At 42.3% G+C, this 13,402-nt stretch overlaps 1 pseudogene; it reads right to left on the minus strand.

Moving 5' to 3' along the window:
• Positions 1–268: 268 nt before the first annotated feature.
• Positions 269–13,402, minus strand: part of LOC119377481 (D-aspartate oxidase-like) — a 28,122-nt pseudogene continuing 14,988 nt past the window's right edge.

A 13,402-nucleotide genomic window follows, 5' to 3' on the forward strand; every position in this document is an offset into this window, starting at 1 on the left:
ACGGTGCGTTGGCTCAGGAAAAGCTCTGTTTCTGCGATGGACACTGTCTACGATGGGCACTGGACGCTGTCTGTAGCAATGAGAGGACAGCGTCCTCTCATTGCTATTGACGTGTTCCTATGGAAAACACCGGTGCTTCGCACTCCCCAGGTATCCGTTAGTGGAGCTGTATTTTTTTTCTTCTTGACGATTTTTTCCTATCAAAATTTGCTTTACTTCTGAAAACATGTATGCACAGATGCTGTTACTGCAAGTGGCTCTGCAGTACCAAGAAATCTTTTTTTTTCTTCAACGTCTGCTTTTATTTCAATCACCTTGCTATGCAGGCTTCATGTGATTCGAGTGTAGCTTGTCACCTAAAGAGAGTAACAGTTGTCACATCTACAACTTTGCAAGAGCGCTAGTCATTTTGTGTTGCAGCATGTCACTAACAAGGCGTGTTGCATGGAGTGCTGTACCCAGGATGTATTTATTCCATGTGCTCCATGGCCATAGTTGTGAACCACCTTCAAGAGGCATAAAAATAAGTAAAACACGAAATGAGTGCACAATTGTCTATACTGAGTCTAACATGCTTAAGCAACATGACTGATTAGACTATGGGGTTTCCTCTTTTTAAATATGTTGCAGTATAAGAGAGACATAGACACATTCACAGTCTTTTTGCTTGCTCATCATAATGCTATATGTTATGCTACAGCATTCAAGTTTAAGTGTGGAGGAGAACACCTTCCTTTTAAATTATATATATGTCATGCACAAACGTTTAGTCTGCAGTTATGTAACCTGGAGCAAATAAAGAAAAGAAATGGATGCATGTCCCACGTACTGTGGGAATCGGTGTAAGTGAAGGATTTTTTTCAGTCCCAAACTTGCTTCAAACTTATCCTTATTTATTGTTTTACCCACACAAATGATCTGAATATACTAGCTGTGACGAGTTCGTTTTGAGTGGCAATGGTGAGAATTAATCATGACGTGCTTTTGCCCTGTGATTCTTTGGTATGTGTTCAAGAATCAACCTATAAAATTGCCTTTAGACATGTTCTTTTTCATTATAAAGGTGAATGCACTTTTCAATTAGCTTCTCGAAAATCGCTGGCTGCCATCACTGGCAAAACTAAAAATTAAGAATGCATTAGAATACTGAACCAGTGGCCTAATGTTTAGAGCATTGGGTTTTTGTACCAGTGGGCCCTAGTTCAAATCATACCACGGGTATATATTATTGATCAAAATCACGTACTAAATTCCCACTGAACTTATTTGGGCAAAAACGTGACAGACCCAACCCAAGCTCTCTGATATGCTGCCACTCATATGTCTTCCAAGGTATTACACCAATACTACTTGGGCCTGATGAGAAGCCCACAGACACCACGTGTATTAAAATCCATTATTATGAATTTTTGAAAGGATAAAAGGGCCCGCTTTTTTCTTAGGTGCAGCCTAATAAAGCCAAGGAAGGCATAGGGTTATATACGTAGTCTTTAGTTGCAGGGTAGTAATTATGACATAAAGGGCTGTTAATTAAAGTGGGCAAAAGACAATATGAAACCAGTGCGGGCTGAAACCATGGCCTTCTAATTTCACGTCCAATGCTCCGCCAATGGGGTTACGGTAGCAGTTGTTCCTCTGTGCACTTTATTGGATATTTCTGTACGCGTAATCCTGGGAGTGTTAGCCAGTGCCCCTTATAGCCATAGTGGCAAATGTGGTACATTCTTTTTAGCCAGCTCATCTTATGTAGCACATAATCATGCGCTGAAAAAAAAAAATGTATACAGGAGCACGCAATCTGTAATGTGAGTGACTATCTAAATTAGCATGTGATCATATACATAGCACATCATCATGTGCTACTTGACGCCAGCTGACAAAAAGGAATTGTACTCATGTGAACAATTACCAGCCCATAATTTGGCATACCTATTTCGAACTTAGAAAAGTGGACGAAAAGATGACTTGCTGCGGGTAGGGACCGAACCTGCGACCTTCGAATAACGCGTCCGATGCTCTACCGAGCTACTGCGGCGGCCATCTCCCCATCCATTTTATGGGTTATATATGTACATTTAACGTGGGAGCGTCAGTCAGTGCCGCCAGTAGCCATTCCACACTCGCCGTCATGTGGAACACCCCATAAAGTGGACGGGAGAATGGCCGCCGTGGTAGCTCAGTTGGTAGAGCATCGGACGCGTTATTCGAAGGTCGCAGGTTCGGTCCCTGCCTGCGGCAAGTCATCTTTTCGTCCACTTTTCTTTCTTCACATTTACCTTATTTACTACTATAATAACATCCCGTATACCTTCCTTGGCATTATTGTCTGTTAGTGCTCATTAATATGTGTATAACAAAGAAAAACGAGCCCTCAAATTTCCACTTCTTTCCTTCATTCATAGCGAGGGTCTCGGTCTGGCAGACTTGATGCTTTCAGGTACTAGTATGCGAGGGATTATTCGTCAGCTGCAAGCTCATAATAAGTATCACGTGCTACGTGACGCCAACAGGCAAAAAAGAGTGTTCCACTTTTCTTTCTTCACATTTACCTTACATTTACTACTAATAACATCCCTATACCTTCCTTGGCATTATTGTCTGTTAGTGCTCATTAATACTATTTCGAACTTGTGTTATACAGTGGAACCTCGTTAATGCGTACCTGCCCGGAACGCCGCATAACTACGCACTAAACGGTAGTACGCATTAACCACCAAGTAAAAATTTGCATCTCCTCGCATACGCCATCGCCGCCAGCAAAGAAATAAACACAGTGCCACCGCAAATATTGCCTAAAGTACCCACTGCAAAGCCTTTCTTTCTTTTCCCAAACTGGGAAAAGATTCTGGTACTCTCGCACGACCGTCCGATAGGCCGATAGCGCGTGGTGACGACGCCAAGGAGCATTTCGAAACTATTACAGGGTCCGGTATACGCAGTGACCAACGTAGCGACAGAACGGACAGTGTCGGCTTTCCGCGATATATGTGTGTGCGTCTGTACCGCGATCTGCTACTAAATGAAAACTGACACAGTTCCAGTGCAACGCGGTACGGCTGCGTGGAGCCGATCGTCTCCTGGCTAGTTGCGTGCAGCGCGTCGCCTCTCGGCACGGCGTCACTGCCGGGCCGCTTGCTGCACCGCACGCGCGCATTTGTCGTGGGAGTGTCTTGTACCCACTTCGCTCCAGACCGTGCACAGATGCGGCGATGACGAACTTCCTGCAAGCGATGCGCACTCCGCGACGCTCTAGCGGTCCTGGCAGCGGACAGAAGCGCGTTTGGGTGGTCGCCCAATAAAAGCGTGCAGTATGGTTACAACAGCGCTACGCTTGCTGTACCGTACGCGTGCGTTTAGCGTGATAGCGTCTATGCAAAGAGGTTTCTCGTCGCCCACGACCAGCAACGCTCAACTCCGCAACAGCGAGCTGCTTTCGTTTCTACAAAGCGGCGCGCGCTTGAACACGGCCCCGCACAACGATGCGGCAGCGATCGGCGGCCCAGCGCGTCCAGGTTGTCGCCTATTAAAGCGTGCAGTAGGCTTAAAGTAGTGCTGCGCCGCACGCGTGCCCGAGCAGATATCTGAAGATACTTATTGTGATAAGGTTGTCGGCGATAAGTCATGCTGGCGCGTTCGTCGGTGGCCGCCGCCACACCTTCGTTCTTTCCCGATGATTACCTGCAAAGGCATCGCCGCAATCGCGCGGAAGTCGGAATCGGTGATCGACCGATCTACGCACTTCTCGAAAAGACTGAAAACCTTTGGCGGCACATTGTGGCGTCGGGAAGTTCAGCGGCGCAGTAAAATTTTATGGCACAAAACGTTATCGCCGTACGCAGGGTACGCACTAACCGGTAGGCGTAGGGTGAAGCACGGCTTAAGCGGTCAGCGAATGCATTAGGCTCTATGAGACTCGGTCGGGGATTCGTCGCAACTACGTTTTAACCGTTAGTACGCTTAAAGCGGGTACGTATTAACGAGGTTCGACTGTATGTACAAACTCGCAGTAACACAAATATTTTCTGTGACCATGACATGTCTGTATCATCGAGATTATGCTGTTTTAAAGCACAGTAATTCATATAACAATACCTTGCACTGGTTGCTGCCACTCCCAAGAACTTCTGCCTCAATTCTGATTGGCTGACGAAAAGGGCGCAGTCCTACCCAGTCTTCAATCACTTTAGCATCCTAATAAGGAAGTCACACAGACACATTAGTCAAGCTTCTGAAGTAGCACATACTGCATGTTCTGAGTCAACGAACTATACTGAAAAAAAGAAAGTTACCTTCAACTTGATGGGTTTTATTGGGTGCATTTAACTTTCAAATATTACTAATTTTATCCACAGGCACCACAGCAAGCCTATTAAATGCACATAGCTTTAAGAACAAGATTAATACTTTTTCCTGCTATCACAAATTTAATGCTAAAATACCCTTCAGCAGCGGTGGCTACGCTTGTGTATGCAACTTGTTTACGCTAGATGTGTCGACTTGTGGCGAAAGGAGCGCAAGATACATTGCTCATTCGATGATTTGAACCTTCCGCATAGTCAGTATGTCTTGACCTAACTTCAATATGCTGCGTATGACTGTAACCAATCACTTTGCTAAAGGCACTACGATGTTCGACGGGTTGTTCGACATGCCGCGTTCCAGGACCAACCTCAAAATTATTTTCCTTTTCTTGAAATGAATACAACCAAAGACTAATTGCGCACACATTTCAAGCCTACAATTTCATTATTGTTATGTAAAATGGAACATGACCGACTGCAGATTAATTAAATATTTAATTGCATGCTAATTAGGATGAATTACTGAAACTCAGACAAAACAACACGTTCATTCATTTTCTTTTTGGAATTAAATATTGAGTGCTTTGGAATTATGCTATGCAAATGTGAAACATTTACAGACAGTGCATCATAATTCGCGCCTGAAGGGGATATGTTTGGTAAGGGACAGCTCACAAGCCATCTTGCTCCTGACTAACTAGATTACGGGAAGCATATCCAGGACATCAAATGAAAGTTTCTGCTTTCAAGGTGTAAAGTTGATGTACATCTTGACCACAACAAAAAATGCAATTCCAAGACATTATCTTGAAGGAAAAAATCCTTCCTTTTCGATAAAAAAAATTTTTTAAAAGAATAAGAATCAATTTACAGCTTATTACTCATTAGTCCGAAGCTTCACAGTGGTAGGCAGGTTAACCTGTTAAACCGTGCTTTTAAAGGAGCACTGAGAAAAAATTTGTCGTAATTTTTCTGCTCTTAGATATCTGTCAACTCTGTAAAGCAGTATAAGGCCTGAATTGCTTGGCGTATGGTCCGTTTACAAAGGCATCCCTGAACATCATGAAATGGGGGGATGTCACATGGTATCACCGATATGTGAGCATGTTTGAGCATGTTCAACAGTAATAGTCTTGCCAAAGCTATAGACGATGGGATTTAAACACCAAGAAGATGTGCTCCACTTAGTATATCTTGAAATGGTCAGAATAAAAGAGAACTGGTGATTTTTTTATGCGTTGAAGGAATTCTGGCACAACAATCTTGCTATGGGGTCAGAAGCTACCAAATAAGGAAAAGCCAGATACAACTGTAAGCACTAATTTAAAATCTTCCCAATTGCCACTCCAATCTGCGTCATCTGTCAGCCTGGTACAAACTTTTAAAGGACCCTGACACCAAAATTGAAACCCCGAGATCTTTGTGTAGTTTGACTTTCCTGTATACGGGGGCACATCTGACCGATTATTAGTGACTAACGTTGCCTTTAAGATATCTTAATTGGTTTTAAAGTAAGCGTGAGTGTTCACTTGAGTTGGCTGCACCTTGCGACATCTTGGTATGACGTAGATAGAGGCCCCGTGTGACGTTCCACGAGTAAAGCAAGTATTGTGGACGTCACAGAAGGTTTGTGGGGCGCACGTGTACAATACGACGACTGGCACCCGGCGAGGCCTATTGTTCCTCACCCCTCTGGCTCTGTTGTCGGGGCTGCTCTCGAGGTAGTTTTCGTGAGGGCGCTTAACAGGTTTAACCCATACCGAGGCACCCACATACTTTTAATCTCTACCGCGCGCGGGGCCCCGATTTGAAAACCGCGCTGTCAACGTCACCACAGCTTGAGTGCACGTGGTCTTTGACGCTCCCCCGCATGGGGCGCCAGTTTCTTGTGGCTTTTAGGCGGGCGTTTTGAAGTGATGCTAAAATGGTCACAATTAACTACGCTAGAATTAGTTGTACGATACGCTAGAGCATTTACGATTTAATTTAGAGATTACCAGACACAAAGCTACAAATTACAGCAAAAAAGTCACCAACAAAATTTTCGCTGTCAGGGGTCCGTTAAGAACCATGGTAATCCCTACGCACGCTATTAGCATTTAGTGTAAGAATTCACCTGAGATATCTTACTCCCAAGTTTACAACATGAAGTTTTGCAACTAAAACAGTTATGTGAGTCAATGTACCTTGAGGCTTGGAAGTACCGCGCAGTACATGTGCTCCATATGTAGTCCCTATCATGCTGAGACAGCCATATTCCAATCACCAAGCTGCTTTGTGCCCCCCAGTGTGACATACTCAGTCCTGAAAATTGCAGACAAGAGCAAACTATAAACAATCCAAATGGGACTTTGTCATAGTGTTTCTACAATCTGATGGTTAATGAAAGGGGAAAATTGTCATCCATTCGTTTTGCATCACACACTAAAGAGGAAATTCATATGGATTTCTCAGAAAGAAAGCTCCTCAGTTGACAAAAATTCTTCCTCCGCTTTGCAGGCTTTCGCAGAACCGATTTGCCAGTTTAATGATTAACAGACCACAATGTAAAGCCCAGTGGACATATGTGGGGGTTTTTTTTTCTAAAAGAGTCAAATCCAGGAACCGAAACTGGGCTGAATTTCATGGGAGCGTAAAGCAAGCCTGAGTAACTTCCTCATTTAAAACAACTGTAATCGAAATGGGGCAATTCCTGATTGTAACGTGAACTCAAAAAGGCAGTTTCAAATAAAAAATGAGCCAAATCCTGCACCTGTTTAAATCAAACTTTGCCAGATCCATTAAAACAGCGCGGCATCAACAACCATAACCAAAACAACCAACATGGCCGCATCCAATCTGTTTCATTTGTGTCCTAGTTTCTTTGCTATCGTGCTTTTGTTCCACAATTAGCTTTTCGTGGGCATGTTGGTACTTACTGGACAGCATGATGTTGTAGGGCAAAACTCCAATATAAAGAGTAAGAGTCCGATTTTCGTACTTCTTGCTGCCTCTTAGTGTTTCTTTTCGAGTTTTGCACTAAAGTATCCTGTCTTCCTTTTGCTCCAAGGCGGTATATTTGAAACAGAAGACAACTCAAGTGAAGATATTGAGCACTAATCTATTTCTCGAAGAAGAAGAGGTGATCCGAAATGGCATAGCGTAAAACGAGCTAAGAAGAGCTGCGGCATTTTTCGAAGGCATTCAACAGATGCCAAGAATAAGAAAACGCAGCCAACAGTCCAGAATGGTGCACCTTTTGCCTGGAAAGACCACTCGCTCTACAAGTCTAGTCATCGCCATTACGCCCATGCAACAAAAAAAGGACGGCACTGACGGAAGCACAAGGATGGTGCTAATTTTGTCGCAGAGTATTGTTATATTATTCATTCGCTATGATTTAGACTCTTTTTATGAGCTAATTCAAGCCCAAATGAAATTTTCCAATCTATAAGAGCCAAATCCAAATGTTAATCCTGAATACCGACGATAGTGGGCTATATAGAATTTAGCCACATAGATTGAGGTATTTTGGTGACATTAGCACACTGGCAAAAAAAAATGATGGAGTAGGCCCGACGATATTATCAGTAGCAAAAAAGTATGGTGTTCTCAGTTTCAGTTAAAGTGGACTTGGCTTTTTTAGAAAAAAATGCCACATATATTTTAAATGAATCATTCTGTAATCTCAAAGCAAAACTCATGTTGGCATGCACATGTGCTAGTTACAATGGAGGGAAACTAGACATATAGACATTCTGCACATTTGTCACATCATGGAGCCCTTGCAAGTGATTGTTTTGCAAGCACTGTAAGGCAGGATATTTATGCCATGGTACATACCTAAACATGCAATGTTGTAATGATACAAAGTTGTATTACTTTCTGATAGTCTTGTTGCTTTATGCATTCCACTAGGAGCATAGCCAAAGGTGCTTGCCAAAATTCAGCCCTACAACCAACCAATTTTATAAACGTTGAATGTGGTGCACTTGGCGTACACCAAGCAGCTATGAAGCACATTATGTCAAATCTACATTAAACATGAAGAGTGCAGAGTGTTTTTGAAATCGATTGGGTTTCCATTACCACTTGTGGTGTCAGCGCATGATGCACTAGGTGCTGGTTAGTCATACCATTCATGGTGATCATGCCTGTTTGCCTTTCTTCTATCCCTTATTACTTCAGAAAAGAGAGAATTCTTTGTGATAAATTTGCTGTAGTCTTCTAATAGTAAATTCAACCCCACACCTGAACAGTAATTTGTACCGTCCATATTTCCCCTGTCTTGAACATGGAGACAAAGCCTGTAACCTTGGTTACACCATCATTACCACTGCATACCTCAGAGCTTACAGGATTTGATAATCCAATTTTGCTGTGTTGCAGCAGCACATAGGTGAAGCAGTGGAATGAAAATATTGATGTAAGTTTGTGTGGTTTATTTTGTGCACACCCAATTAAACAAGCCTAAGTCCTACTTCAACAACCAGCCTGAATAGTTATTTTGCATGAATGTGCACACACACATGAACATAGAAACATACACACAGTGTTTGTGAAATAAGTATTCATGCTGGTTGAAGCAGAACTTTGACTTGTTTAATTGGGTATGGACAAAGAAAGAACCATTAACACAAACTTACATTAATATACTGATTCTGCTGCTTCACCTATGTGGTGCCACAAGAGAGCAAAGCTGGATTCTCAAGCCCTATAAACTCTGATGCATAGAGTGATGTTGAAAGAAAGTGTGCGACCGTCACATCTACGAAAACCAAGATTACAGGCAGTGCATCCATGTCAGGTCATAGGAAACAATGCTTGGATATACAGTTAAAACTCGTTTTAATGAAATTGTGGGGAGCTGTGAATTATTTCGTTAAATTGGGAACTTTGTTAAATCGAATGAGGCATTTCGCGGTCACTTAATTTGTTACATTCAAATATATGGTGCAGCGGCATCCGGAAAGCTACCGTGGCGTCATATTTGCGTAGCGTAAGTGCGCCAAAAATGAAATTGTGGCCTTCGGAAACGACCGACACCTCTAGGGTATATGAAGCAACAAAAATTGTTACCTCAACAATAAGGGCCACACGGGACAACAAATTTATTTCCTAGCAAAGAAGTCGGTGATCTTTGCTTGCTTGCATTTTGTAAGCAACGACCGCACGGATTTTTCGTGTCTTAAGTGCGTCCAATGCATCTTCCGTCCCCTCGTGTGTTCCAGCAAACTGCTGCAGCAAATCAAGGGCACCCATCACTTGACTCGCTGTTGGTGTGGGAGCCTTGGACAAAGGAATATCCGCAGAAGAGGGGCGGCGGGAACGGCGGCGCGTGCCATCTGAGGCATGCGACATGAAATGCCTTTACCGCTGGCGCATCTGGTAAACACAACCCAAAATTATTCGTTTTTGTGCCATGCAGTTTAAATCAGACAAAGGTGCTCCGCGATGTTGCTGTTGGCTTGTGATCAATAACTTTTGGGGCGTTCTCTTCAAAGCAGACCAAAAATGATCAATTTTCCATCTTGGTTTTCGAAAAAAGGTTCGTTAAATCGGGACAGATCACAAAATTTGTTTCGTTATTTTGAGTTGTCAAAGCATTGGACCCTATGGGCGTCTGAGGGGGAATCGGGGTATCTTCATTAAACCAAGACTTTCGTTAAATTGCGTTTCGTTAAATTGAGGTTTAACTGTAATACAGGAAGAGGAAACAAATCTATTGGCTTGAAAGTCATAAAGAATAAGATCGGAGAGAAGATGAAAATGCTTGTAAGAAAGTTGGTGGCTGGCCACCTTAAGGCTGATTTCAAAGCCAAGAAGCCGAGAAAGGAATGATAAAAGAGTATAATGAAGGGGGCAAAGTGTAGAAGTTTACCATAAATAGCAATATGATAAATGAAAGGAATGCAGGATTTGAATCATACATTAACCATCAGTAGGTGGACAGGCTTCATCTAACCTTTTCACTCAGCAACATATGCAGAAACATTCACACGAAGGCAGGAAGCTGTCTTCCTGCCCCTAGTCACTACCCCCTTATGACTTCTAAATTCCCAGTGCATGAATCTAACAGCAGCTGGACCAGTATACGGCATTTACAACCATTGCAACATGCTATTTCTTACTATCAGAGACATTTTGCTTTTAACTGGTGTCATGGTGTCATGGTCATGGTCACTGGTGTCATGGTCACTTCTGTCTTGTAAAGTCCTCACAGATTGAAACGTGACATGAAAACTTTCAGCATGAAGACTGGTATGCACAACTGCTCGTGACCACAGCGACAAAACTGGCAGCTGAAAATAAGGTCGGCTCTAATGTAAAATTAATGTTAGAGTCATAATAGTGCTGATATCATGCTAACTGAAGGCAGTGGAAACATAAGTACCTGCATTACTTCGCCCTAAATTGTTGCATTTCAATCCGTGAGGACTGTACTCTGCATCATTCCTTCAGTAGAACAAATCAACTATACCAGCAATATGTTTAATTGAGCTACCCTACATATAGCTGCACTTCCTTGCTTTGTCCCACATTTGCATTCATCTTGACTGTTGCTGAAGCAACTGTAACATTTCTATATACAGTAGGGTCTCAATAATTCAAACTTGAAGTGACCCCAGGATTTTGCTTGCATTATCAGAAGTTCTCATATTATTAGCTGGTAGTGCCTTCCCAATCTTAGTACGCTTTTCCGCGTGACACTAGTGTATTGCGGCAAAAGTGACTTAAGAGGAGTTTCGCACGTGCTAACAGAATTGTCCATTTTTTCTTTTTAATTTTAAATAAAACAGCATAAAAAGAGGTGCTAATGGTTGCATATGACAGATATGATATAGAAGCATAAGTTTACTACAGAAAAGGGCCAATTAACCTCACATATATTTAATGAAAATTAATTGAATAGTGATCAGTGTGCATCAAAACTACAGAAACAAACAGATTGGTTCGGCCTAAGTGAACACAGGAAATTGACGTTTGGTGAATACGCAGTACATCAGCGTAGGGCTACGTAACACACATTTAATAGTTAATAAACATTAAGGGCCTGATTGGACTGTACAAAATTCATAGCTCAGTTTCCACTAGAGTTAGGAGGACTGCACTTGGGGGTATTGGCACATCTCCAACAGCTAACTAATCAACTCATAGTTGACTCATACACCTTAGTAAGGGTGAGGGAAGGGCTGACACCATTTCTATAGTGTGCACCTTGCCTCCCCCTCGCTTTGTGGCGGTCACGGTGCGCGCACTATAAAGCCCCTGAAACTCCGTCTTGTGCTCCGCCGGGCGCCGGCTCATGTTGATGTCAACGCAGGGTGGCGTGTAACGTGTACTTTGGCCGCTTTAGTAATGTCTAGGGTTTTGTGTCCCAAAACCCCGATATGATTATGAGGGGCGCCACTGTGGAGGGCTCTGGGAATTTTGACCATCTGGTGTTCTTTAGGCTTTGGCCGCTTTGACACATGTAGACAGGCAACCGGCTTCATATGCAACTGTTTGTGATGTAAGAATGCAAGTGTTCAGCAAGAAGCGACAAAGGCAGCAGACATTTTCCAGCAGGGACAAGCAAGCATGAATTAACCGAATAAACGCGATGGAGCAGTTTGAACTAAGCGGCTTTAAGATACATTGAAAAAACTGCAGGCCAATCAAAAATTTGAAATTTGTTTGAACTAACCAAAAGTTTGAATTATCATAGTGTGAATTATTGTGAGTCTACTGTATGCATGCAAGAAGGGTGAGTCAAGAATATTGCTGACTATATGCAGTATACATCTATTATGCACACTGCAGCTCGGGTTACTTTATCATCATAGGCAGAAAATTCTTGTGCCTGCACAATGCGCAGCTTCAATATGCAAAGAGGGTCAAAATCAGTTGGTGCAAATACACTGTCCTTCTCACACACTTTGCACTCTCTCTGCACAGATGGTGTGTCAATCATTAAGTTCAATGCCTACCCTGGAAGGATGTAGCAGCCATCAGCATAATAAAACTGAGTCACCCAGGGAGCAATACCTGCGTGGAAAAAAAACAGCTTTGAATTCATTTTGATAGCTGCACTAATTATTCTGAAAACAAGTTTATCTATTTGGAAGTACTACTTGCACTCATCTTCCATCTTAAAAACCTACTTTTTTTTGTCATTGATAAAACCTAATTTTTTGTCCTTGATTACATGAAACAGTTTTCCTTCTAGGAGACCCAGATCAAGGTTTACAATGTACAAACGCTTATTCTCTCACAGTTTCAAGCAGGGGATATTGAAAAGGCCTCCTGTACGAGAAAGCATACTTGTGAGCTGTTCACAACCATTACCTTAATAACCTGTCCTCTGACAGGAGTCAGCAGTGGATCCTCTGCAAGTTCCTTGGCTCTGAGACCACTGCAGTTGACCACAACACTAAAATCCCTAAGGTCTTGCAGGTCCTTGACACTTTGGTTCTTATGTGCCCACCATTGCATAATATCCTGCAAAGCAACACTTGATAGAAAATTCTGAGTATTTAGTACGAACAGAAATCTACTTACTTGTCAGTAAGCCATTTCAAGTACTTTCTAGGGTCTGCTAGAATGCTGTTGTAGAATATTCCATACCTGTAAGAGCACCAGTATACTGTTGATGAAAATTAATATGATGTTGTGAACACAAATGACAACGAATGCACCTATATGCCCAGGCACTCCTTAACCCTAACTACAACATATGGCAACCACATGTGAACTGTATATGAGCCTCATGTCTATCATATGCCTTTCAATGAAGCTTACCACATATGGCAAGCATATCTCGTCAAGCTTCCATCTTCCCCTGAACTTCTGCTTTTTTATGCATACACTCAATGATAAGAATTTACGGGGTCTTCATTCTCTAAAAAGCAATATTTCTGCTCAGTTTAATACTCCATTTAAATCAATTACTGCATGAAAGCCAAAATTTCAGGCTATATGTAAGCTTCATGTATATTAATATTTTTCACAAATTGTACATTGCATAAAGTTTCAACACTTTTACTCTGTCTGGTCTTTAAGCAAGGGTTTTGCCAACATTTGAATTATTCAGAATATTTTTATATAAGTCGCCTCGAGGAGATGGAGGAGCATATTTGTTT

Source organism: Rhipicephalus sanguineus, unplaced genomic scaffold (assembly GCF_013339695.2).
Source record: "Rhipicephalus sanguineus isolate Rsan-2018 unplaced genomic scaffold, BIME_Rsan_1.4 Seq479, whole genome shotgun sequence".
In the NCBI taxonomy this organism is placed as follows: Eukaryota; Metazoa; Arthropoda; class Arachnida; order Ixodida; family Ixodidae; genus Rhipicephalus; species Rhipicephalus sanguineus.